This window comes from Lissotriton helveticus, chromosome 2_1, assembly GCF_964261635.1.
Source record: "Lissotriton helveticus chromosome 2_1, aLisHel1.1, whole genome shotgun sequence".
In the NCBI taxonomy this organism is placed as follows: Eukaryota; Metazoa; Chordata; class Amphibia; order Caudata; family Salamandridae; genus Lissotriton; species Lissotriton helveticus.
In genome coordinates, this window is record NC_136059.1 from 279,638,038 (window position 1) to 279,664,688 (window position 26,651).

The following is a 26,651-nucleotide window of genomic DNA, read 5'->3' on the forward strand; positions in this document are numbered from 1 at the left end:
GTGATCACTTTGTATCATACCAAACAACCCTTATTGATGATTGGTTGTAAGTCAACCTTTCAGACCAGCTATCCTAGTAGCATGGACACGAGCAGTCTTCAGGCTAAACTCTAGAGGGCGTGTTAAGCCAGCTGTTTTACCATCACATATACCCCTTGAACACCAAGTGAAAGGACACCACACAAGTTGTTATAAAAATATAGGATATTTATTAATAACAGTTCTACCCTGAACTCTTTATGAGTCAGGGAGCTAAGCACAATACAAAACTGTTACGAAAATACTTTAAGTTGCACAATTTACACAAATGCCCGAGGGGCACGAAAAACCATATACACAAAAAGTGGAATGCGAAATACTAGCAGGTAAGTAACAAGATCCAGAGGCTTCAGGATCGCTAGGACTACACTACTGAACCTTAAGATTACGAGCAGGAGGTCTAGGGAGATCGTGTGCAGAGTGTGCACTCTCACGCGGGATGCGGGAAGAAGTCTATGGATGCTAGCGTTTCTAAAGTTACTGTTTCCGGACGAATCCGACTAGATAGACTGAAAACGACAAAGGATCTGGACACTTGGATAGTGAACCTGTGCTGGAGTACAGAAATACTCAAGTTACCTAGCCCAGGGGCCGCGGCTGCATAGGGTTCAAAAGACGTCGGGAATCCTCGTTGAAGTCTATGGAGCCTGAAAGAAGAAGTTGCTGGCAGGCGACCAGTGATGAAGTTCGATGGGATCCAAGCCTGGATCGGAGTTGAAGATGACCTGAAAGCAGAGGGGAATCAGTTCTTGATCACTAGCCAGTGATCAGATGGGCACCAGGATGGCACTGGATGAAGTCACCTCGACCAGGTGAGTGGGCGACGCTGGGCTCTGCAGTCTCTCGGACCAGGAGGCGTTGTCGGCGACCAGGATGGAGGGGCGAGCTGTCCCACGAAGGTGTCTGCTGTCGGCGCTGCTGAAACCAGGATTGGAGCAACAAGCCTTGGCAAAGGCAAGCCCACGCGGTGGACTCAAGATGGCGTCTGGAGTGGACCAGGAGGGTCCGGGGTGCTCCTCTCTTGGAAGGGAGCAAGGACCAGTCTGCAGCAACCAGACCAGTGGTGAAATCGTCGTGGTACGTCGTCAAGAGGGTCACTAGCCAACGGGCAAGTGACCGGACAACGTGGCAAGCAGCAAAGAAGCAGAAGGGCCCCACGCAGATCTCGTGGATGCTGGGAGGCTGGACTTCGGTGCTGGAGCTGCTTAGGGTTAGGGCTTCTCAAACCCCAGTGCACTTACTCGAGGGTCTCTCGGGGGTCGTGCTGGAGAAGCGTCGTGCAGGTCTTGAAGATGGCCGGTCCCACGGGTCTCGTCGCACCCACGAATCTCAGCTGTGCTGGATGATGTAGGTAGAGGTCAGAGATGGCAGGGAAGCCGGGTCTCGTCGAGCTGGGCAGTCTTGATCCGGAGGATGGACTTACAGCAAACCGCAAGAGCTTCGATGGTGCCTGCTGGTGCAGGGTGGCTACTCCTTAGCCACAAGGGAGAGTCTTCAGAAGAGTCAAGAGTTCCTTTCGTGGAAAGTAGTTTCAAGATTCAGAATGATCTAATTTGGGAAGGGGGCCTGCTCCTACCTTTATCCTAAGAAAAGGGGCTGGCACGCGACTAGGTCCTGCCCTAGGGGTGGGACCTGGAGGGGGGTGGTTACACCCCTCTCCTTTGTCCGGTCTCTCCCCAGCTCAGGGGCTGGGGTGCCCCAGGAACTGGTTTGAGCCGGCATGTGCACAGTGAGCACCGGGGTGCCACTTGCAGTCACCTTCCTTTCAGCCCTGCCTACCTGGGATACACAAAATCCTGTCTGGGATGGTGCTAGCACCGCCCCTGACAGGAAACCCTTTGTCCAGGCCTCCGTTGCTGGAAGGACTCCCAGCAGCAGGAGGGCAGACTTGTGTCTCGGTGGCAGCATCCATTTTGTGGAGCTGAGGCTGTGTCTGACTTTAACCGGGGTTCACAGTTACATACATGTCGTGTCCCTCTAGAAGGGTGGAATGCTAACCCCGTCGCCAGAATTGGCAAGGGGTTAGTATTCCAATTCGTACGACACCTTATTCGACATGTTTTGATAATGCTATACCAAAGTTAGCATTTAACCGCGAGGATTATAATGCACTTAAGAGTATATGGTATAGCGTTATCATGGAACAGCTATTTGGACTTGGTTCCGCAAGCTGCAAACGGGCTCAGCTCATGCCAGAGCACCATCTCACATAATTCCAAGCACTCTGCCTTCAGGATTGATAAGGCCTGCCATAGGAGTGACTGATAGGAATATATGTGTCCATTTTAGGGTTAGATATAGGTATACTATATCTAAAGCAAAGGGTGTTTACACCACCTTGCCCCAGCTGTCTTGCAGCCAGTTGTGTCAGTTTTGGATGGCCAGCCAGGGGTGGCATAATACATGCTTCAGCCCCTGGTAGGCCCTGGGTACACCTATGCCCTGGATACCTAAGGTATACTGTACAGGGACTGATAAGGTGACTCAGTATCCAATTAGATATGTACCTAGGGTACATGGAGTCCATTTTAACAGAGAGAGCAGGAAGCCTGGGGTCCTGGATAGCAAGATCCCAGGCCAACTAAGTCAGAAACCAGCAAAACACTAGGCAAAAAGTTGGGGGCAACCATAGTCAGGTATCCACCTTCCTACACTCGCCTTGTGCCCTTGTGCAATGGCTATGGAGGTGATCAGGCCCCTAATAGTAGCTTTGAACCCATCCCAGAGTGTGTTAAGGGAGGTTTCGGGAGTGTGTTGAGTGTAAAGTATTGTGATTCCATCCAGTATCTCTTTTACATTCACAGGGTCACACAGGAGATGCGGGGCAGGCGACAACTCAGTATGTCTTCAGAGTGGGACGCACTGTCAACCCATGTAAGCTTCAGACAGGCATGGTCTGAGATAAAAATGTCAGAAAGCTCAACCATACTTAAGCGGCGAAGTAAGGAAGGGATGAGAAAGGCATAATCAATGCGTGAGTAAGAGGCATGGACATGTGAGTAGAAGGAGTAGTCCCATGTTTCGGGATGCTTACAGTGCCATGCGTCTAGGAGGCCCTGGTCTTCCATGTCCTTCTTTAAGTGCGAGGACATAGCCTCAGTGTTCTGGTAGGTTGATCCGCTGAGGTCTGTGGAAGGATCCCACACCAGGTTAAAGTCCCCACATACTATGGGGTCTGCCTCCACCCTCCGGCTCCTGTAGGGTATGCCTGATGTAGGCATATTGCGCCATATTCGGGGCATATATGTTAAGTATCGTCACTTTATGCTGAGCCCGGAAAAGCTGTAGCAGCAAATAGCTACCCTCCTCATTGCGTATTTCTCTAATCCCTGAGGTATAGAAGTTAGCCCTACAAAGGACACCTACTTCCAGGGTTTTAGTTGTGGTGTATGCCCAGAGTCGCTTAGGATATTTCTGATGTACCATCCGATGGCAGTCAACCCCTGTCAGGTGGGTCTCCTGGAGAAGGAGGAAATCCAGGCCGTGTTGTAAGACATACTGCCAGATTTGTTTTCACTTGTTTGGAGAATTCAATTCTTTCACATTCAGGGACTTTAGCTTAAAACCACCCACAGTAGGTGTGTAGTCGGGGAGTGTGCATAAAAGGCTCTATGAGTAAGAGAGAAGGGGTGCAGAGGCCGGACACGTGCCGCAAGGGGGGCTCAATCCCCTCGCCTCTCACCCACAACCATGCCACCTTCAGAAGTATACCCAGAGGCCAGCACATTGGCGCCCCACCAGGAGGGGAGCAGGAGGAATGGTGAATCATGTGGAGTAGTCTCCCGGCTTCCGCCCCCGCGTCCAACAGTAGGCGTTATAACATCTTTCATGTTCCATAGCCAAGAAGATACAGCCAGTGAAAAGAAAAGAGGCAAAACAAGTCGTAACAACAGACCAACAAGGCCCAACTGCTACTTCTTCATCTTGCAGAGGTTGGCACTGGGGTGCTCCAATCCCGCTAGGGGAGTCACCCTCCAGTGAAGAAAGGCCTGTTGTTTCCTTAAGGTGATGTGAGAAAGGTCTTGGTAGAGATGTATTGCAAAGCCTCAAAAGATTAGCTCAGTTTTATCCCTGGCTGCACGCAGTGCTGCCTCTTTCTCTGTGGAGTAGTGTAACCTGGTCAGTTTGTCGGTAGTCACCCTGTGGGCCCTATCCAAAGTGGGAGGGGGGAATCTCCATTCTTACAGCCCGCTTGCAGAAGCTCTACTGTGAAAGACACAATGTCGCTGTCTTCAGCATGCCTAGGAACCCCCCCGAATGCAGATGTTGTTGTTGTTGTTGCGGCTTCTATCTTCCAAGTCTTCCTGCTTGGTTCGTAGGTCAATGTTCTGTTCCTCCAGGGCTGTTGCCTACCTCTATAGCTCCTACTGTTCCTCAGACCTGGCGTCGACTGTCCTGTTCAGCTTGTCCACTCTTTCTCCAATTTCCTCTGAATTTTGAGTATGCAGGACGGACTTGAATTCATCTTTGAGTGAGGTGATATCTACATGCATTTCTTGTAGGAAGCAGTCCATATATCCTTGAGTAATGGGGGCAGATGATGATTGACCCCCCTCAGAGACAGGGAGGGAGCGGCCGAGTTATATGATCTTATTCAAGATAACCTACCTGAGGTACCATTTACTTGGCTCAGCCCTACAATTATAGCTGATCCGCTCTTAGCTCTGCCCCAAGACTATAGCATCAAAAGATATGATAGAAATAGTGGAAGAGGTGGCGGCACAGCTATCATTGATAGTCTGTAATTTGGATCCCTACCCCGTCTAAGATTGTGAAAGGGCCCTATTCCAGATATTAGTGAACACAAATGTTACATTCTTAGGTCTTTTAATTTACAGACCCCGTGGTCCCTCTAAGGCTTTCAGTACAGCTTTAGTTAACCAGGTGACCCCTTTAGCTCTTAAATTATCCAACTTCAGCATTTGAGGAGATTTAAACCTTCATTTCAACCAGCCTACTGATATAGGAGCCCACAATTTGCTAGATGATTTGGCATGGTTCAATTAGTAGGAGGTCATACCCACATCTTCTAGATTCCGTTTTTTTCCAATCTTCCAAATCTAGACGTTGCGTCTCCTTGGAAGATGACCTGGTCAGACCACTATCTGATTCCTATGGCCTTACCAGTGATTAACAATACAAATACCTCCACCACCAACACTACTACAAAAATGCCCTTGCAAGTCCATACCATCTTGCCAAGTTCGGGCCAGAAAAAAGTCCTCTGCCCCCTAGTTCAATTGGGAGCTGGTTACGGAGACAAAACACTGTAAAGTGCTCAAGCGAGCTTGGAGAAAATCTTATGACTAAGTGGCACACTTTCATTATATGAAAACGATTAAATCATTCCACTAATCAATAAGGAAAACACAAGTCAGCTCCTTTCTAACAAGATCTTAAACAGTAAAAATCCAGAAAAATAAATTTTCTTGATTGTAAATAGTTTAATGAAACCTGGCCTACTGGCATGTTCAAGGTTTCAACTGACCATTGCAACAATATAGCAGATTTTTTTGTTGAAAAGATTAATACTATAGTTTCTCACTTCCCGCCCAAGGCCCACGCCGATGCAGTGGCCTCTCCTGGCCGATCAGATGAGTTACAGCCTGGGCCAGAACTAAACAAACTAGCCATCCTTGATTTGCCCTCTTTTTTCACTATTTGCCGTTGCTTAATTTGAGCCGGTGGTTTCCGGTGCTCGCCACCGGCACTTAATTGTCAGCACCTGCTTTAGTAACCGTCCACCACAAGGTGGTGCTGTCTGAGATGTGCACAACAACTGTGTTTATTACGTTATATGGCACTGAAAATGAATAATACCAGCCTCTTACACCAATTATTGTAGCTGTGTGTGTCCTGAAATTGTTCACTTGTAGGAGTGCAATGGTTAGGTGTCATGTTGGTTCTGCCATTGGCAGCGCTGGCAGGGGCAATGCTTGGTTCAGGCAGTGGCCTCTTGAGAAGTACCCTGGCATTAATTTTTTACAAATTAAGCACTGCTTTATGGACTTTATAGAAATCTGTCTCTCCAGTTGACCCCTTTATACCTGACATTGTCACTAAACTCCATGAGGTCATTCTTCCTACTTTTATAGAGGTTGCCAATCTCTCTTTGCCCTCTGCCACTGTTGCTTGGATCTGAAAGCAGGCAAAAGGGATACCCCTGCTGAAGAAAGTGTCTCTTGACCCTACTAAACCCGGAAAATACTGCCCTATTTCCCTGCTTCCTTTTGTAGGTAAATTTGTGGGACAACATGTCAATAAACTTCTAACTGTGTTTTTAGAAGGCAATAACATTTTGGGCATGTCACAAAATGGTTTCAGGTCCAATTACACCTCTGAATCTGCTCTCTTGATCATGACAGAGTCTCTCCAAAGAGCAGCAGATGAAGGAGACTCCTAGGCCCTTATCCTTTTGGGCTTGAGCGGCACCTTCGACACTGTATCGCATAAGATGCTCCTCCAGTGCCTTTGTGATATAGGTGCCAGCGGCAAGGCTCCTTCTATGGTTTGCCTCCATTCGCAGCAACTGCTCCTTTCTGCAAATTTCTCCTCCTTTCACTTCTTTGATTAGATCTTTGGCACATGGGGTCCTTGCTGAGTCCTATTCTCTTCAACAATAAGGTAGAGATTGTGAAGTTTTTGGGGGTCTCTATAGTATGATACAGAGAAGATACTCAACTTATTGTTTCCTCTGCTGATGTCTCTCAAAACATAGCTAAGTTTCAGGAATGTATGCTGGCAGTGGGCAGCTGGATGGAGGAAAATTGTCTTAAACTGAACTCTAATAAAACTAAGATCCTTTTGTTCAGAAAGCACCCCCACACCTGCAGAGATCACTGGTGGCTGGAAGGTCTGGGGCCTCCTCCTTTTATAAACAAAATCTTGGTATATGCTTAGATAATTTTCTCTCTTGTGAGTCAGAACTCTAGCAGCCACATGTTTTGGCCTTTTTAGAGGCCTCAAACATATGATCGGCTTCTTCCAACCCCACATTTGTCAGTTGATCACCCAATCTCTCATCCTATCTATCCTTGACTACCGTAATATCCTATATCTGGGTTGCAAGAAATCAATTTTAAAGAGGTTGCAATTGGTCTTAAGTGCTGTGGCCAGATTACTGTTCTCCCTTCCTAAGTTCTGCTCCTCATCTGGGCTCCTTCAGAAGTTTCACTGGCTGCACATTGAGACGTGCATTATATTTAAAGTTCTTAGCACTGCTCACAAGATCATGAATGCTACAGGAGCCCCCATCCTTTCAGAACTCATGCTACCCTATCACCCTGCAAAAGCATTTTTGCTCAGCACAACTAAATCTGGCAGTGATTCCTCAATTTAATAGAAAGAAACTGGGATGTCGCTCCTACCAGGTTTTGGCTCATACCCTCCAGAACAACATGGCCCCTGATCTCAGGAATACTCAGAGTCATTTTTGTTTCAGAAAAAAACGTAAAATATGACTGTTTGCTACCTAGGCCTCTATGTTGCTGCCCTGCCTCTTTTGATGCTCAATGCCAGCCTACTGTGATTAGCACTGGGAAGTCCCGTCTCTGGAGGACCCATGCACTTTACAAATCATATTAACGTCACTGTTAAGAACGGGATTAGCCCCGCTAATATCATCCAAAACAAGCAGATGAACATGTCTACTGTCCCGGTTAGTGAATATTCCTGCTTCACATTATGACTAAACCTAAAATGCAGGTGATAATATTAGTTAAATCCAGCAATCATTTTCTCCTGCGTTCTAAGAAGTCAAATTGGGTGAGCCAATAGAGAGTTCTACTATTCATTATTTAAAGGAGGAAAATATAAATGTGATACAACAAATATACCACTTTTAGTAGGACACTACACACCAAACACCACACCACAGCCCCAGAAACCCTAAATTATCAAACATAAAAGCAACTGTATTCATACTAAACAAACCCATGACGTTTGGCCATGATGGGGAAAGAGAATCATCAACAAGGGATGACAGATAATCTGCACGTACAATAATCGGAGCCAAACTAGATTACTGTAATGCTGCAACCTCTAAAACACATTAGGAAATTACTAGTATTTAGGTCACAGGGCAAAATGAAGGTGGAAGGAGCTTCACCAATCAATCAAGCTTGTTAATAAATTATCAGCTAGGGAACCTCTGGATATGTGAAAATGCGTCCCCATTCAAAAACTATTTTTAAAGCAAGGTTTGACCAGAACAAACTAGCTCTTTGATGCCCAAAGTAAGATATTGTTGTATAGCAGCTGATGCCACTCACTTCAGCTGCTGTGAGGGGAATTCCGGGAGTATCCCTCAAGCGGGGCAGAGAAAAAGGAGGGATTCAAAACACGTTTCCCCATGTTAATTTCCATTGGAAACTTTAGACACAGCTCCAGCCCGAATTGCTCAACGGAATTACACCAAATTTGCCAGAAAGGTAGCTCTTGGTCCAGGAGGAGTTCTTTTATTAAATTGTGTAAATCCATTCAGTTGTTTCTGAGTTATTTAAATACATTTCCAGTTCTATATATAGGGACACAGAGTATCCGCTGCCCCTCCCAATATCGTGCTGAGATCTGATAGGCTGCCAACACTTCAAACCAACAAGTGTTGGCAGCCATCTTGTGACTCGGCTTTAAGCCGAGTAAGAAAAAACTCAAAAAAAGGAAGAAAAGGGGGCAGGGTAGAAAAATCTTGACCACATAGGCCTCTTGGGAGGGGTAGAGGGTGGGGGTCCCAGATCCCCACCCACCCCTCTCCCCAGGGCCAAAAAGCTTTTTTTTCATTAAAGAAATTTGGTGGGAGTCGCTCTGGATCCGTGATTCTTTCCTTGCGGCTACCCCGCTGCCACGGGGACCGCCATCTCCCTGGGGCAGAGATTTGCATAACAAAATAACGCCAGGGTGGCACTACAGCCTCGCCTGCAGCCCCACCCCCAGGGCAAAATGTAAACAATGAAGGTGGTGGAGGGGGCTGCGGTGCCCTGGGTGGGACCAGGGCAGCCAAAAGGGAGGGTAGGCACTGGAGTAGGGCATCCCTGGAGCCAAAATCTGTCCGGGAAGGGGTGCCACGTGGCCCCCTCCCTTATTTTTTCAAAATAAAAAATCTTTTTGAAAAGGGGTTTTGGGGACCACAATCATCCCAGGGAAGGGGTGGCCATGTAGCCCCGCTTTCTTTCTTGAACAAGAAAAGGCCGGGTCCCAACGATGGGGTCCCCGGGGCTGGAATCGGCCACAGGAGGGGGGCCGCGCAGATCCCCCTCCCCATTTAAAAAATACCGGGGCCCAGGGGATGGAATCCCCAGGCTTCAAAATCGGCCAAGGGAAGGGGGGCTATGCAGCTCCGCTTCGCTAAACAAAAAAAGAAAAGAAAAGAAATGCCCAGAAACTTGCTGGAGGGTCCGCCCCCTTTCTCCACCACTCTGCAAACGTACGTCCTGGCGCGCTGCTGGTTGGGGGATAGAGTCCCCTTGGCTGCTGAGGGTACTTGGGAGCCAACAAGACCTCCTGTTACCTCCAGTAAGCCCCAAGAGGGGGCAGCGCTATTATATTTGAAGATGTTTTTACATGTTCAATTGAACTTAGCTCAAACTGTTTAGAATGTGAAATATTAGAATTCCAACTCTCACTGAATGAGAGCTAACTGCTCAGAGGCACAGTACTGTACAGACCTCCAGGCTTCAACTTTTAAACGTTTACAAATCATCTTTCATGGTTATCCACCTTAATGTTTAAACACGAAAAGTACTTGGTGATTTGAATTTACATTATGAGAACATCGACGATCCTATTTGTAGGCATCTTGAGGGTGATCTACATGTCTTGCAGCTTAAACAATAGATTTTAGGCCCAAATCACACTGCTGGACACACATTGGGTTTCTTACTCCCCAATATTGAGTACTTAATAATTCATTATATTCACCCTTCAGTCTGGACAGACCACTCGTTGGTTAATTTCTTACTTACTCTATCCTTTAGTCAAAACAAACATACCAGTCTTTCAGCTCTTCCTTAAAAGATCCTAGAACAAAATAAACGTAGAATCTTTTTCAAACCAATTTACTTCACTTCTGCTAGATCAGGAGATTTCAGCAGACTCTTACTTAGAGAAGGTTAATAGTGCAATCATTAACTGCCTGAATAAGTGTGCCCCTATGAAAGGAGCCAACGTTGTATTCTTTAGAGCTAAAATCCCCCAAAAGAAGTGTAGTAGTATAATGCTTTATTTCGGTCACAGACCATCAAGCAAGACACAAGTTACAACAGATTATGATTTAAAATACAATGAACTTAAATGTAAAACACATATCCACAGGACTAACTTAACATAACCTTTCGGCATAAGGGGTAAGCGCATACAAAACTAAAGAATTACAGTAAAATATATTTTAAAATTTGCAATAAAATAAGAACACGATCACTTCATTCATAATAGATGGAACTTCCCCCAATATATTTTACAAGCCTTCTGGTAAAGTTGATTTCGGAATAGTAAAAGTGCCCTGGCAGGCGATTAGAACCACCTACGTTGCTCATATCTAAATAACAGTGCATGTTGTTACATCTTTACAGGAAAATGACCAAGGAATGTATAACAGTACAATCGTCTCTCCCAGAGTTTACCTTTGGCCCAAAATACGATGCAAGTTAATACTAAAATGGAAGGCCTAGCCATTTTCGAGTCACAACTACTGCTAATAAAAACCTGCTCAGAACAAATTCTGTATAACGGCTAGTATCTGTTCTCATGATGTGAAAGGCTGGTAAATAACGCCAGACCCCACATTCCAGAAATAATGTTTTAACCATTTCGTCCTATGCCGGCAGTAAAATGTACAGCAAAATAAAATGTGTTCGATTGTTTCTATGCAATCAGGGCAAAGAGTGCACCTGTTGCTGAAGTTAATAGCAGTGCTCTCCTTGCTCCATTTACCGATATAACTATTAAGCAGTGGCGGTTTTACCATATGGGCGGTGGGGCGTTGCCTCACTAATAGTTGGGGGCAATTTTAGCGCGCACAGATTAGTTTATTAAAAATAATTTAACTGCGCTCCATCGCGCTGCGGTGCCGCGCCACGTCATTAAATAAAAATCACGATCACGTGACACACAGCCTGCATTGACTCACACTGACTGTCGCACGGTCGCACCACTGCGCATGTGGTGTTTGACCGGCTGCCTTTTTTCAACTACTGAAGCCTGTGGCATTTGAAAAGCAAGCACCGCCGAGTACGGTGTTTGCCTCATGCCACAGTGGTTGAAAAAGGAGCAACGTTTTTTTCGTGCTCACACCAATCCTGACGCTGCTCTCTTTAGAGAGCAGCTCTCCTCTGAAGAGAGCAGCGTCAGGATTGGCTAGTGCTGAGTTCTTATGCTTGCCTGCCTTCAGTTGCCAGCAGCAGTCTAGTGTTGCACCGCGGGGTGGGAGCGTCCAACGTGCCAATGCCCAATCACTGCAATGGCTTAGTGTTAAGCCATTCAATGATTGGACATTCTTCAGTTGCTGGGCAAATCAGGCCGGCCCACCAGTCACCTCATCATCCGACCCCATCTCTCTGCACACGAGAGCACGTGGACTCGAGGACGAGGACGGAGTTTACAGATGCTGCGAGTCTGATTAGTAGTATACTGACCACAGACGAGACCACTACAGTACACACTGTGATGACGCATCAGGTAGGTGCGTGTCTGACTATCACTGTGTCTGTAGAGTACAATATGAATAGGCACATTAATTTTTTAGCCAAAGCGTTTTCTTCTAGTGTGTTTTAGCTACTTTGACAAGAACGCCATAACAGTTGAGTTCACATCAGCCTTGACCTGCAGGTTGTACATGACAACATCTTGTCAAACATATGTTGTGTCGGACTTTACCAGAGTCTGTAAATATCAAGAATTCAAGATGCGATTTATGATAGTCGTGGTCGGATGTTTATAAATGGGGTGACCTAGAGAATATGAACGTTTATTCCCTAAAGGACTGAAGGCTGTAGATGAATAGGGCTCTCGATACAGAGGCGCATTCACCTTGCCCGTTGTGACTTGTGACAAACAATGGGAAAGCAAGCACGTCTCGCCTTTCAATGGCATTATGATTACCCTATGGTGTGGGCTCACGGATGCCTCCAGGCAGCCAGGGCTGTTCCGCATCAGCAAAAAGAAAAGAAAAAAAGAGAAAAAAGGCCTTTCTGACAATCTAAAACAGCATCAAGTAAAAACAGAAATCTGCTGCATGTCAGGACGCATACGTGTGCTTATTTATAACACAATATCATCAGGACGTGCCTCACATATTTTTCTTTATTTAACCTTTTAATTTATTGTTCCATAATGACAGATGGCAATCTTTCAGGGGTAAATTAAAGTATAAACTATGTGAGGAATCATATTAAAGAGACCGGTCCTGGATAGTTCAATGGCAAATGGCGCCTGCCCGGCCTCCTGAATGCAAGGATGGGTGGGCCGGGAAGAACAGCAATGCTGGAGCGAAGGGAAGCACGGAGCGCAGACGAGGGAGAGAACAAGAAAGCACTGCACTCTCACCGAGTGCTGGGCGGAAAAGAAACGAGCATTAGCAAAGCCAATGTGTCTCGCCACAGTCCTGGTGGCTTTGCTGAGGCATTTTTCGCCAGTCGTGTTTCAAATTGGCAACAATAGTTATTCGCTGATGTTCAAGTTTAATGATGTGCATGTGTGTATATGACAAGGTGCATGCGCATGTATGCGTCATCATTTATCACAAGGTTCACTGGGGTGTCGTGGCTGTGACGGGGGCTCTGGGTATCGTTTGCTCAATTGCTCTGTTAATATCAGCCTTCAAAGGACTGACATTTGACCCTGAGATGGAAGGAGCTGGCTGACCGTCCTGGCGCTATCATTCGTGGCTTGGACCCACATCTTGAGGAAAGGGGCCCGAGACTGCTGATTTAAGCGCAGCGCGTGCCAGAGCCCAACATGGATGCCTCTGAGCGTTCCGTCAAGTGCTTTAGCTATATGGTGCAAATTGCACCATATAGCTAAAGCACTTGTACCGTGTAAATTAATTAGACTGTAAGCGGAACAGACTGTTGCTGCCCGACTCTAGTGCCGTAGTGTAAATTCGACACTTTAATTGACGCTCTCCGTTGTTCGAGATGTGCCGGTATCAATAGGTACAAGTGCCCATTGGTGAAAATGAGGCGTTTGTGAGTTCCACTCCTTGCCAAGGCGGCCACATTTGCTAGAAAAAAATACCAGACTTTTATTTATTTTAAGTCTTGCTCTTCCCATGCTGAATGACGACACAGTTCTATCTTATTCCTCCATAATTTCCACACTGATAGGTTGTGAGGGAGAAGTGTGTCTTTGTGCACGTGTGTGCTATGACAGTTAACAGAACAAAATGTATCTGCGCTGTGGAAAATTGTCTGAAGGCTGAGCCTAAACCTGTGTGCGTTGACTCACCTGTTTGTTAAGTGAAAAAAATAATCTGGCGATTTACGAGTTGAGATACTTCGGATCGAATCAAGACTCGCCTCTTGGTAGATTACTTTTCTAGGGAATGAACTTAGAAAGTTCAAAACACAGCAAGTGAATATTAATAAGATGGGCTAACAGTCAGTTAAAAGTACCATCAAAGCCAGACACAGGCTTGAACAGTCAGTCGGTGTGGAGAAGGACAAATTAATACTGGGCAATGTATTTAAAAAATACTGTCACACTCTGTTTGAATGCTGCTAGTTTGCGTCCTGTTTATTTGTTTGTTATTAAAATACATCTGTGAGGTACTCAGCAATGCATTGTGTTTCAAAGTCTGTTATGAAGCTCTGTGGTTATGCTGAATAAGCAGCTACCTATGTTATATGACACCACTTTATTAATGTAATAACTGCACTTTCACAATTGCTTTATTAACCTTCCTGCTTTCTCAAATTGGCTTGAAAATGCACCATTTGTCCACTCTTTTTTTAAAAATTTCTCGGGGGGAAATCCCCCGAACCCTCCTTAGGGGGTTCGGCCTTGCTCGCTACGCTCGCTCGCTACGGTGCAGTATGATTATCATTTTACGCCCCACCACTTTCAAATGTCACCAGCCCCCACTGCTATTAAGTCCTAAAATTCCATACAAAGAAGTGTAAATCACTTAAGAATATTTGGAGGCACTGTACATGCCCTATGGATCACCTTAAATTTAAAGAAGAGCAGAATATTTACCACAGAGCACTTAAAAGAGTCAAAGGGGATTATTTCATCAAGAGTTTGGAAGAAAATAGTAGTTGCCCCAAGAAACTTTCCAAAATCGTAAAAGAACTTGCACTACCAATTTGCCCGTCACAGGCAATTATCTCTTCTGCCGGTCTGTTCAAAGATATTAGCAACTTCTTTACTGATAAAATTGACAACATTTTATACATCCTTTGTGAGAGTCAACCAAATTTAGAGGAGTTACAGTGGGATCAGCTCACCTCCCCAATGATAGGCAATCCAAGATTAGGCAGCTTCACACCATGAGCAAGTGGAGAAAATTATGATAGCGGTCAGGCCTGGATCCCAACTAGATCCTTGTCCTCATTTTATCTTTCAATCAATCAATCAATCAATCAGAAGATTGTAAGCACGCTACTCACCCGTCCGTGAGGGTCTCAAGGCACTGAGGGAAGGCGGGGGGTGTCTGCAGATCTGTTTTGCCAAAGAGCCAGGTCTTGAGGGTCTTCCTGAAGGTGTTCAGGGAGGGAGCGAGTCTGATGTCTGCCGGTAGCTCGTTCCATGTCTTGGCTGTAATGTGAGAGAAGGATCTTCTGCCTGCTCTGGCTCTGTGGATGCGCCGGGTTTCGGCAAGTGCGAGGTTGGATAATCGGAGGTTTCTTTTGGGTAAGTGGAAGTTGATTCTGTTGTTGAGGTATTTGGGTCCGTTGTTGTGTAGGCATTTGTAGGCGTGAGTGAGGATTTTGAAAGTGACTCTTTTCTCCACGCGGTGCCAGAGGAGACTTCGTAGGTGTTGACTGATGTGTTTGTGTTGGGGGATGCCGAGGACGAGTCTGGCAGCAGTGTTCTGTATTGTCTGGAGTTTGCAGTGTAGGGACTTGTTGATGCCAGCATAGAGTGTGTTTCCATAGTCCAGTCTATTGGTGATGAGTGCGTGGGTGACTGTCTTCCTTGACTCAGGGGAGATCCACTTGACAGGTCTTGCAGAGGATGCGGAGGGTGTTGAAGCAGCAGGAGGTGACGGCGCTGACCTGTCAGTTCATGGTGAGTGATGAGTCAAGTACGATGCTGAGGTTCTTGGCATGGTCTGAGGGGGTACATGGGCTTCCGATGGCGGTCGGCCACCAGATGCTGTCCCATGTAGAAGGGGCGGTACCAAGGACGAGGACTTCTCTCCTCTCGGCGTTAAGCTTAAGGCAGCTGTTGGTCATCCAGACTGAGACGTCTTGCATTCCTTTCTGGAAGTTGAGTTTAGCAGTGGTGGGGTCTTTGGTGAGGGAGACGATGAGCTGGGTGTCGTCTGCATAGGAAATGATGGTGAGGCGGTGTTGTTGGATGATGGCTGTGAGGGGGATCATGTAGATGTTGAAGAGGGTGGGGCTCAGGGATGAACTCTGTGGGACTCCACAGGTGATTTCCGTGGGGTCGGAGAGGAAGGGTGGGAGTCTGATCCTTTGGCTTCTTCAGGTGAGGAATGATCGGATCCAGTCCAGGGCTGTTCCTTGTATGCCTGCGTCATCTAGTAAGGTGACTAGTGTGCGGCGGGAGACGGTGTCGAAGGCTGCTGATAGGTCGAGTAGGATGAGGGCTGCGGAGTTACCTTCGTCGAGAAAGGTGGGGATGTCGTCTGTGGCGGTGAGTAAGGCGGTCCCTGTGCTGTGGCTGCTTCGGAATCCAGATTGGGATGGGTCGAGGAAGGCGTTCTCTTCAATGAATCGTGTCAGTTTCCTATTGACTGTTTTCTCTGCAACTTTGGCTGCGAAGGGGAGGAGCGAGATGGACCGATAGTTCTTGAGGTCTGTGGGGTCAGCAGTGGGCTTCTTGAGCAGAGGTCTGACTTCTGCACGCTTCCAGTCGTCTGGGAAGGTGCCTGTTTTGAAGGTGGTGTTGATGGTGCGTTGTAGTTCGGGTGCGATGGCGGCCGCAGGTCTGTGGTAGATGTGAGGGGGGCAGGGGTCGGTGGGGGGGCCCCCGAGTGGATACTTTTCATGGTCGAGGCGGTGTCTTCGGCCGTGATCGGTGTCCAGTTGGAGATGATGGGCTGGCTGGTGTTTCTGGGGGGTAGGGGGCCGTCTGTGGAGCCTGGTGGATGGTCGAAGAAGTTGTCGTAGAGGATTTTGATCTTGAGGTGGAAATAGGTTGCAAGCTTGTCGCAGAGGTCTTGGGATGGGGTGATGTCTGTGGCTTCAATGCATGGGTTGGTGAATTCTTGAATGACACTGAAAAGTTCCTTGGAGTTGGTGGAGTTAGCCAGGTTTTTGTTGTGGATGAAGTTCCTCTTGGTGGCTCTGATCTGGTTGTGGTAGTCTGTCATGGCATCCTTGTAGGTGGTGTGGTTTTCGGTTGTCTTGGTGTTTCTCCAGTTCTTCTCCAGGCATCTGCAGGTGTGTCTGGCTTCTTGGAGAGTGGTGGTAAACCAGGCAGCTTTCCTGGGGCGTTGTGTGGTGGGGTTGTGCAATGGGGGGAGCTCATCTGTGCAGTCGGAGATCCGGGTGTGGAGTTCTCTTGCTAAGTCATTTGCATCAGCTGCCCAGGTGTGGTTGTCTCGGGTGAGGGTGGAGTTAAGTTGCTCGTCGGTAACCATGCTCCAGTTCCTTCGTGGGGGGCCTGGGGCTGGTTTGAATGCCTTGGGTTTTTTCATTTTTTGTTGTTGTTTTTTTCTGAAATTCTTTTTATTTCGTTAAAGAATATACAATAGCTTCCATGGTCACACAAATGGGCTACAAAGGCGTACAGTAGATCACACAAAGAGTCAAATGGTATATCAATGTCATATCAATGGGACTATAGTACATCTAAATACTTAAACATCTACCTCAAGTACTGCTCGTCGAGGCTGGGGGGTTCACATATGTTGCCTCTGTAGTCGTTCCATTTATTCCATATCTCCCCCCATTTTTGGGGGCACCCCCGGGCTACATATACGGTTCTTTCTTGCAACATGCACCAGTCCATGTCACGCTTCCATTCAGTGAGACGCGGAGGCGTGACTGCCCCCCAGAGTCTTGCAATGTTACGCTTCGCCACCATCTGGCCGAGTGTTTCCCATAGCCTGCCTCTAGCTGGTAGGTCCGTTGGCCCCCATATGTTCAGGATGCAGCGCTTCGCCTCTGGGCACAACTCTACCCCCCAAACGTCTTGCATACAGCGCACCACTTTCACCCAATAGGCCTGCAATACCGGACACTCCCATATCATGTGGAAGAAGGAGCCAACCATTCCGCACCCCCTTCTACACCCGTCATCATCACTCCTGCCCATTCCCTTCAGCCTGGTGATTGAAATGTACACTCTGTGTAGAATCTTAAGTTGGATGAGCCGCAGCCTGGATGAGATAGCTACCTCCTTAGGGGAGGCCAGCACACACCTCAACTCCTCCTCATCAATTTCCAAACCATCAGCCTCCCACCTCCCTTTCAGGCCCAGAAGTAAGTCGGGGAGGTTATTTATCAATTTCTTATATGTGAGTGAGATTGCATGTTCCTGCATGTGGCCATCCAACAACCTATCCTCCAGAGGGGAGGCTTGTGGGGGTAGTGTACCGTGTGGGATATTCTTCTGCAGTGAATGACGAACTTGGAGGTATCGAAAGTACTCAGTGTCCGCGAGCTCAAACGTAGTTTGTAGGGATGGAAAGGATTTAACCCCGCCTGCGTCCCATAGATCCCTGACCCGAGAGATGCCAATAAGGTCCCAGTTTCTGCACCCCTCAGTGCGACCCAAGAGGCCAAGCCGCTCGGACACCCATAGCGGGGTGGCCAAGGTGAGCACGTTGTGCCAGCCCATCTTCCGTTGAACAATGTGCCACAGTTGCACAGAGTGGAGAGTCGGCCCCGTGAGTGCGTGCTTGACTGGCCGTGAGTAAAGCGCGGCTTCATAGTTCCCCCCAGGTAGGAGCCACCTGTCCATGTCATACCCTGGGTCGTTGCCGTCACAATAGGTACCCTGGTTGATTGCCGAAAGATGTGCCACCCAGTAATACCTGCGGATGTCAGGTAGGGCTATCCCTCCATCGTACCACCCCAGAGTCAATTTCTGCAGGGTTATTCGGGGTACACCGGACCACAGGAGGTTCCTCTGCGCCGCCTCGATGGCCGTGAAATACGAAGACGGAACAAGATCAGGGTAGTTCTGGAGGGCATACAGGAACCGGGGCAGAGCCATCATTTTAAAAAGTGCCGCCCGGCCCAACAGGGAGACGGGAAGCTTTTGCCAGGCGGCGAAGTTGCGCTTGAGCCTCTGAAGGGGTGGGAGTAAGATCTTATCATACATTGCGGCCTTGTCTTTGAACATAAAGATGCCCAAGTATGTGAAGCCCTCGGTGACCACCTTTATGGGACAATCGCGTGGAGGTATAGGGGTATTACCTTGGAGGACATACAGGAGAGACTTACTCCAGTTGACACTGTATACAAAGTTGCTCCCAAAGTTTGTGAAAATGTCTAGAGCTACGATCAACGATCTCCGGGGCCACAAGAGATAGAGGAGGATATCATCGGCGTATAACGAGATCCTGTCCTCCCAACAATCGGCCCACTGGAGCCCCTTCAGAGCAACAACACCCCTGGCGTGTCCGTCTCTCCAGGGTGAAGGCCTCCGAGACCTTATTGTTCACGACCACCTGGGCAAGCGGCTCCGAATAGAGAAGTCGCACCCAAGAGATAAAACTGGGGCCGAAACGCAGTTTACGAAGAACCGCCATCATGTATGGCCACTCAAGGGTATCGAAGGCCATTGTGGCATCAAGCGATACCACCACTGCATCTTCGCGTATCGTATGGCATCTCCCCAACACCCCGTTCAAACGGCGGAGATTGAGTGCCGTGTTTCGGTGGGGCATAAACCTTGATTGGTCCGGATGGACCAGAGTGGCAAGGAGCGGCTGGAGTCTATTGGCCAGGATTTTCGCTAATATCTTGGGCTCCACGTTCAACAGGGAGATGGGCCTGTATAAGGCGCACAGCTCCCTGGGCTTCCCCTCCTTAGGAATCGCGTCAATTGTTGCTAGCCTTTGGTCACAGGATAACACCTCCTTTGACCTACTCTCGTCAAACATTTGCTTAAGATAGGGGCTGATGCCATCCGGCTTGAGCTTGCACAGCTCAATCGGAAGGTCGTTGGGACCAAGCGCTTTACCGGGACGGAGGTCTCCGATAGCACGCTCCACTTCCGCCGTGGTGAGTGGCGCCTCCAAGAGGTCGCGCTCTTCGTCAGAGAGGGCCGGCATCCTCAGGTCCGCTAATAGTGTGACCGAGTCTTCCTCTGGGCGGTCAGACCCCCTGCTATAGACTGTCTGGAAGTGACGGGCAAATTCCGTGACTATGTTGTGTGGTTCAGTGACTACTATGCCGCCCATCGTTCGAATCTCAGCCACCACCCTTCTTGCCAGGAGCTTACACGCCTTGTCTACCTGGTCGTATATTTTACCTTCCCTAGTGGCCGCCATCTTTTTTGCTGTCTCCGTGACCATCGCCTGGTATTCCGCGGTTTTCAAGGACAACCTATGGCGCGCCTCGGGCATACCCTCAGTACGTACCGCCTCCTCCAGCGTCCCTAGGTCAGCCTCAATTTCAACCAGCTGCGCCTCCCTCTCTTTACACTGACCAGCAATTGCCGAGAGGGCCTCTCCTCTGAGGACCGTTTTAAAGGCCTCCCATAGAGTAATCGCCGATTCCACAGAACCGTCGTTGGTATCAAAATAGTTGGCTATGGAGAGGGTCAATGCCTTGCGGAGGTCCTCATTGCGCAGGTACCAGGCATTAATAGGCGCGACGCACCCCTCACGCCCATTTCCTACGGTAATGTGGACCAGAACTGGTGAGTGGTCAGAAATACCTTGTGCCAGATGTGTTGCCATGCGCACCTCTGAGTCTTGGTGCAGGGGATTGAGGATATGATCCAGATGGGAGAAAGAGTGGTGTGGCCCCGAAAAGAAAATATACTGTGTGTCTGAAGGGTGTGCCAGGCGACATAAATCCGTAAGGCCAAATGTTTCCAGGAAGTCCCCCAGCCATCTCTGTCCCCTAGGCGTATCCCTGGTCGAATGCCTGTCCAATGCCCCAGAAACTACCGTGTTAAAGTCCCCTCCTATAAACAACTGCCCATCTGGGAGGGATAGGAGGAGTGTACCAAGGTCAGTGTATGCCTGCGACTGGAGGCCCGGTGGGACATAGATGGATACCAGAGTAAGCCTGCGCCCCTCCCATTTCCCCGAGATCATGGCAAAGCAGCCCTTCGGGTCAGTGGCAGTGTGATCTGGAAGGAATGGAAAAGTGCGTCTGAAAACGACACCCACACCCCGGGACCCCGTGGTAAAGCCAGAGTGGACCGCCAAGGTGTAACCGTACCTATTTAGGGCGTGGCAGGTGTTGCCTAACAAATGAGTCTCCTGTAACATCACAACATCAGGCAGGTGGCGCTTCACAAACTGCAATACCGTTGTGCATTTGAGCTTGTCCCCCAGCCCATTAACGTTCCAACTTAGTAACTTGAGGCTCTTGTCCCATTTCTTAGCCATATCCACATTTCACAGTCCGCTCAGACCCCGGTATCTCTGCATGCCCCCGAACCTTCTCAGAACCCCTCAAGTGTGACCAATCAAACATTTCCCCCCCTCCCCAACTCCCCACAACTCCTCACCCCCCACCCCCCACCTCCCTTTGTCCTCCCCCCTCCAACTCCACCCCCTCCCCTTTTTGTTCTCAAACAACCCCACACCTCCATCCCTTCCCAGCCCAACTGGACCCATCTCTTCCCCCCAAAAAACAGAACCCCCCCACCCCAAACTACCCACTGCCCCAATTAGCAGGGCACCTATCGCCCAACCCCAACCCCGGAGTGAGGGAACCCCCCCCCCCCCCCCGAGGAAACTCTGTTAGGGAGAACGTGAGCCTGCCCCAACTCCAGCCGCTGTCTCGGTGCTGCCCCCAAACTAGGAAGCCCTGCAGCCTTGGAGCGCCCAAAGTCCAGCAATAGAGTCACAGAGTCACTGGGCGGATGTAAATACCCTCCCCCACTGGATTCAAGAAGAGGTATAGACATCACAATCACATTATACTTTACAGTTCAGCAGGGCATGGTACCGCAGTCCAAGTCCTCAACGTACAGCCGTGTCCCGGATAGAGTCCCCCCAGGGACTTGCCGATCTGGAGAGCCACGACCTTTGACTCCGTGCGTCCCCTTCTGATTGTTCCGCAGCGGACCCGGGGGACGGGGCCCGACTTTCCCTCCAAGTGCCATGTTCTTGCCGCTCCTGGTCCGCCGGCGCCGCCGTGTCAAGCCACTCCTGGACCGCCGCTGGTGATGTGAATAAGTGGGACTTGCCTCCCACGATTATCTTTAGTTTGGCAGGGAAGAACATCATGTATTTGATGCCCCGGTCACGGAGCCCCGCCTTTACTCCCAGGAAGGAGTGCCTTTCCTGCTGGACCTGCAGTGTAAAATCGGGAAAGAAACGATGGTTGCTCCCTCATATTGCAGGTCGCCCTGTTGCCTAGCCACCTGAAGGATGGCGTCGTGGTCCCTGTAGTTCAATATTTTGGCGATTATCGTCCTGGGTGGAGCCCCCGGCTTGGGTTTAGGGACCGGTGCGCGATGGGCCCGTTCAATCGTGAAGATCTTGGACAATCTGTTAGGCTTCAGGTGGTGGAGGATAAGGTCCTCTAGAAACAGTTCCACACTTTGCCCTTCCGTTCCCTCCGGCACACCTACCACGCGGATGTTACTTCTCCAGGCCCTCCCTTCCTGATCCTCGAGCCGTAGGGCCATTTTGCGGTGCTGGTGAACAAGTTTGTTGATCCGACCTTCAAGCTGTTTTTCCGAGATCTGTAACGCTTTAATGTCCGTAACATTTGATTTGGATCGCTCTGTGGTCTTACCCAGATCTGTGCGAAGTAGGTTCATTTCAATGGAGATCTTATCCATTTTTGTCTCGCGATTAGTGCCTAGCGTCTGGATCGCGGCCATGATGGAAGTTAGGGATGGCTCCGTCTGGCCCATCTGGTCCCTGACTGCCGCTCCCGACTGTCCCTGACTCAGCGGCACCGCATATTTATCCAGCTTGTTTGAGTGGGTGGATGGTCCTCCCTTGGGCCGCATCGTGCACAGGCAGCGCCCCCAGGGTCCAACCACCGGGCCGATCAGCCATCAGATGAGTCCCCCGGCACGTTTGCCACCCCCTCGTGTGATCCGTGACTTTACCACCTTAGGGAGGGCCCCACTCAGCACCTGGCATGCAGCGGTATGTACACCACCTCCGGCCCTCAGCTCGCCAACAGTAGTCAAGGGCGTCCTCGCCCAATCCCCAACTGGCACTGCCTGTACAAGTCGTCAATGTGTTCAGTACTTCACCGCCCTCGGGAGTGTCTCACCAAGGGCACAAATCTACTACGCCGCGCTCGGGTGTCTGCAGCGCTTCCACAAGGGCCCCACACTCCTCCTGGGCTCCTTCACCTCCTCTGGCGCCCATTCCCTGGGGTCCGGGGGCAACCACTCCTGGTTCAGCACTACAGGGCCCCCGTCTCCCGGGGGCACCCCAGTGGGACCCGGCCACCGGCCTCCAGCGCTGCCAATCTGTATTCTTCACCATCACTACAGGACCCCTGCTGTTTAGTGCCAGACTGTAAGCCTCCCTTCAGGTCAGTGGTGCCTGCGCGGGCCTCGTGTGCCCCGCTGGTCGTTGTTTGCCGCTCTTTGCCTCCGGGCCCAGCCCTTACCGGGAGTCACGGAATGGCACCCGCCGGATCCACAGCGGCGCCCCCAGGGGGCCTGCATGCCCCCTCTCGGTCCGCTCAGTGTCAGGGTCTGCCGGGTGTTCAGCAGCGGCGCGGCCCGGGCGCCACGGCAGTCATAGGCCCACCGGTCATTCGGCCCTCTCTAGGCCGAGCAGCAACGTTAGGCCCCAAGCCGGGGCCTCGAGTTTAGTGGCTCCCGGCCCCCGGGCTCCAAGCCACAAGCCCCGAGTCCGCCGCAGCAGAGGAAAGGGCCGCGGCTCGGCCGCACCGGGTCCTCAGACTCCGCTCCTCGCCCACTTCGAGAGTGCCACACTGCAGGGAGCCAGGGCGCCGATGGAGAAGCGCCCTGGCCAGGATTTCAGGTCGGATTTTATAGGGACAGTCGCGGTCCCGGCGGAGCTCGGGTACTAGGCGGCCATCTTCGCCGGCGCCTCTGCCTTGGGTTTGTTGAAGGCGAAGTGTACGCAGTGGTGGTCAGTCCATGGCGGCTGCATTCTGTGGCTGAATTGGATGCTGTTTCCTGCCACGAAGATGGGGTCGAGGGTGTGTCCTGCTCTGTGGGTCTGTATGTTAACGAGTTTTTTAAGTCCGATGCTGGCGAGGTTGTCACGAAGGATAGTGGAGTTGGGGTCGTTGTGGTTGTTGAGGTGGAAGTTCAGGTCTCCAATGGGTATGTAGTTTGTTAAGGCAATGGCATGGGATGCGATGAAGTCAGTGATGGTGGTGGCGAAGGGTGTTCAGAGGCCGGGCGGTCTGTAGACGAGGGTTCCTCGGAGTGTGGCTTTGGAGGTGGTCTGGATCCAGAAGTGCAGGTGTTCGGCGGAGCAGAAGGTTTGGCTGGAGGTGGTGAGGCAGAGGGTGCTCTTGTGGGCGATGGCGAGGTTCCCTCCTGGGTGGTTGAGGCGGTCTTTCTTCTTGATCTTGTGTCCATCTGGGATGGCAGTGCTGAAGTCGGGTGGAGGATTCATTGATCCAGGTCTCTGTGAAGAAGGCGATGTACGGTGAGAGAGAGTCGAGTAGGTTCCAGATTTCCATGGCATGTTTGTGTATGGAGCGTACGTTGAGGAGGATGCATTTTAGGGTGTCGCCGGTGCTGGCATCTGTGGTGTTGAAGGCCGGGGTGGCGGTGAGTGTCTGGTGGCAGTAGAGGCAGGAGAACTGCCCATGGGTCGTGTTCGGCGATGCCTGTTGGCATTCTCTAAGTCTTCCAGGGTTGAGTGTGAGGAGGGTGGTGGTGTCGTAGCGATGGGTAGTGGGAGGTCCAGGATTCCTGGTACTGACAGCAGTCGGGTCGTGGACAGGCGCAGATGGGCTTGCCACAGGGGCAGCAGCGGCGAAAGGAACAGGCAGGCATGAGAAAGTAAAAACAGTGGTGGAATTAGAGCAAGACACAGATGGGCACAATAACAGTGGCACAACAGGGAAAAAATACGAAAAAATGGCTGGTTGCAGGCAGTCTGGTCCCAGTTGGAGCGGGCAGCAGCATTGAACCTCTCAAGGAGGAGGTCGGGGTCAGGAGACAAGAGACGGCACAGCAGAGCTTTGGGGAGAGAGTGGACCTAGACTGAGGGCCCATTTTAAGCCCGTTTTTAACTCACATTTTTAACTTAGCTCTGTCTTCTGCAGAATATCCTGATGCCTAGAAGCAAGCATTAATAGTGTCATTGGCAAGAAAACAGGCATGGAGCTTCCAATTTTTTTAACTATCGGCCCATCTCACTTCTCCCTTACATATCGAAAGTCCTTGAGTGACTCATAAATGCTAAGCTTACTGCTTTCTTGGAACAAAATATGTTGCTCAACCATTCCCAGGTTTCAGAGAAAACAACAAAACTAAATCCACTCTACTTGCAGTACTGGACACACTTAGATTAGATATAGATAGGGGCAAAGCTGCAGCTCTGATTCTACTGGAGTTGTCTGCGGCCTTTGACACTGTGTCTCATCATCTACAGTTAAAAAAACAGTTTAACAGTTTAAAATAGGGATTCACTCTAAAGCATTAAAATGGTTCTGCTCCTTTCTGGACAAGAGGATGCAAGCTGTTCAGCTGGATATATTCAGGTCAACTCCACGAATGTACAAACGTGGAGTCCCACAGGGTTCCTCGTTAAGTCCTATTCTATTTACTGTGTATGTCTCAGAGACTGTGGATATTGTTAGGAAATGGGGATTTGAAATCTGTTCTTACACAGAAGACACCCAATTGCTAATTTTGTTAGGGGACAAACACCAAGAAACTAAGTATAACCTCATGAGTTGCTTGACTGAGGTGTCGGAATGGATAAAGATACCCTGTCCGAAACTGAATGCAGAAAAAACAGAGAGATTACTCTTTGGTGGAGCTCAACAGATCTGGCATGCCTCCTGGTGGCCGGCTACCATTGGCGCAGCTCTAGAGCCTAAGAAAGCAGAAACACATTTGTTAATAGATAACGCCCTTTCTATGCTACATGCGGCAGATGCTTTAGAAAACTTTTTGCTAGATACCGTTCAGCCTGCGCAAAACCGTAGTATGTTGGTATTACAGACTATTCTCCTGACTTCAAACAATCCAGAATGTAGCTGCTAGACTCATTTGTAATAAAGACATATTTAGCTTGATAGGTCTCCACTGCCTGCCTATGCGCAAAAGAGCAACATTTAAAAGCCTTTGCCACATGCAAAAAGCACTTTACAAGACTGATTTTATATCATTACGTCATAATTTAGAATTTTACAAACCATCACACAATTTGAAATCGCAGTATCTAGCATTATCTCAAACAATGCACGTTAAAAGAGTAAGGACCACTCATTTTCTTACTTAGCAGCGGCACAATGGAATTCTCTGCCACTTGATGTAAGCCTCACGGTGGTCCACTTTAACTTTAGAAAAAAGTGTAAACCTGGCGCTTTACAGACTGATCCCTATCCATTATTCTACTCCTATAAAAGGATCTTTTGAATATCTGAGACAGCAGCTATTCCAACACCGTGATAACCCTTAGGGGATGAGTGAGGAGCTCTACAAATACTGCAAATAAATATAAAAAATACATCTTCAGGTAAAGAGATAATGGAAATTACTAGTTTAATCAGAGGGAGCAAAGTGTGAGCCTAGGACTATAACAATATTTAAGAAGGATATTGTGATGTAAAAATGTAATTCCACAGGTCAGAATCTTTGAAGTATGGGATGTCACAGCTTTAAACCAGGAGCTGATCAACCGATGCTGGGATGCTCAGACGTCAGTGAGGTGAGTATCCATATTGAAGATATCTTCAAATTGTGCCTCTCCAAGCAAATAGGACAGAGAGAACTCCAGTATAACCCCGAATGTTGGTACAAGTGGGTAAACATCCTTTACAACGCAACTTTTACCACGCAGTGCCTTTACGACGCAACTTTTACAACGCAAACCATTACAACGCATTGCGCTGGGGGGCGCTCTAGGATAGGGAATAGGTTTAATGTACTATCCAACACCTTCCCTACTATCCACGGGGACTGGAGTTGGAATAGTAAATTAAACTATTCACTATCCAGCGCCCCAAAGCACTATGCGTTGTAATGGTATGCGTTATAAAACTTGCGATGTAAAGGTAGGCGTTGTAAAAGTATGCGTTGTAACGTCATACATCCGTACAAGTGTTAATAGATGTACAGTTCAGGAAGAAACTAAGGCAGTGCCAACATATCTAGGGCCCGATTATGAGTTT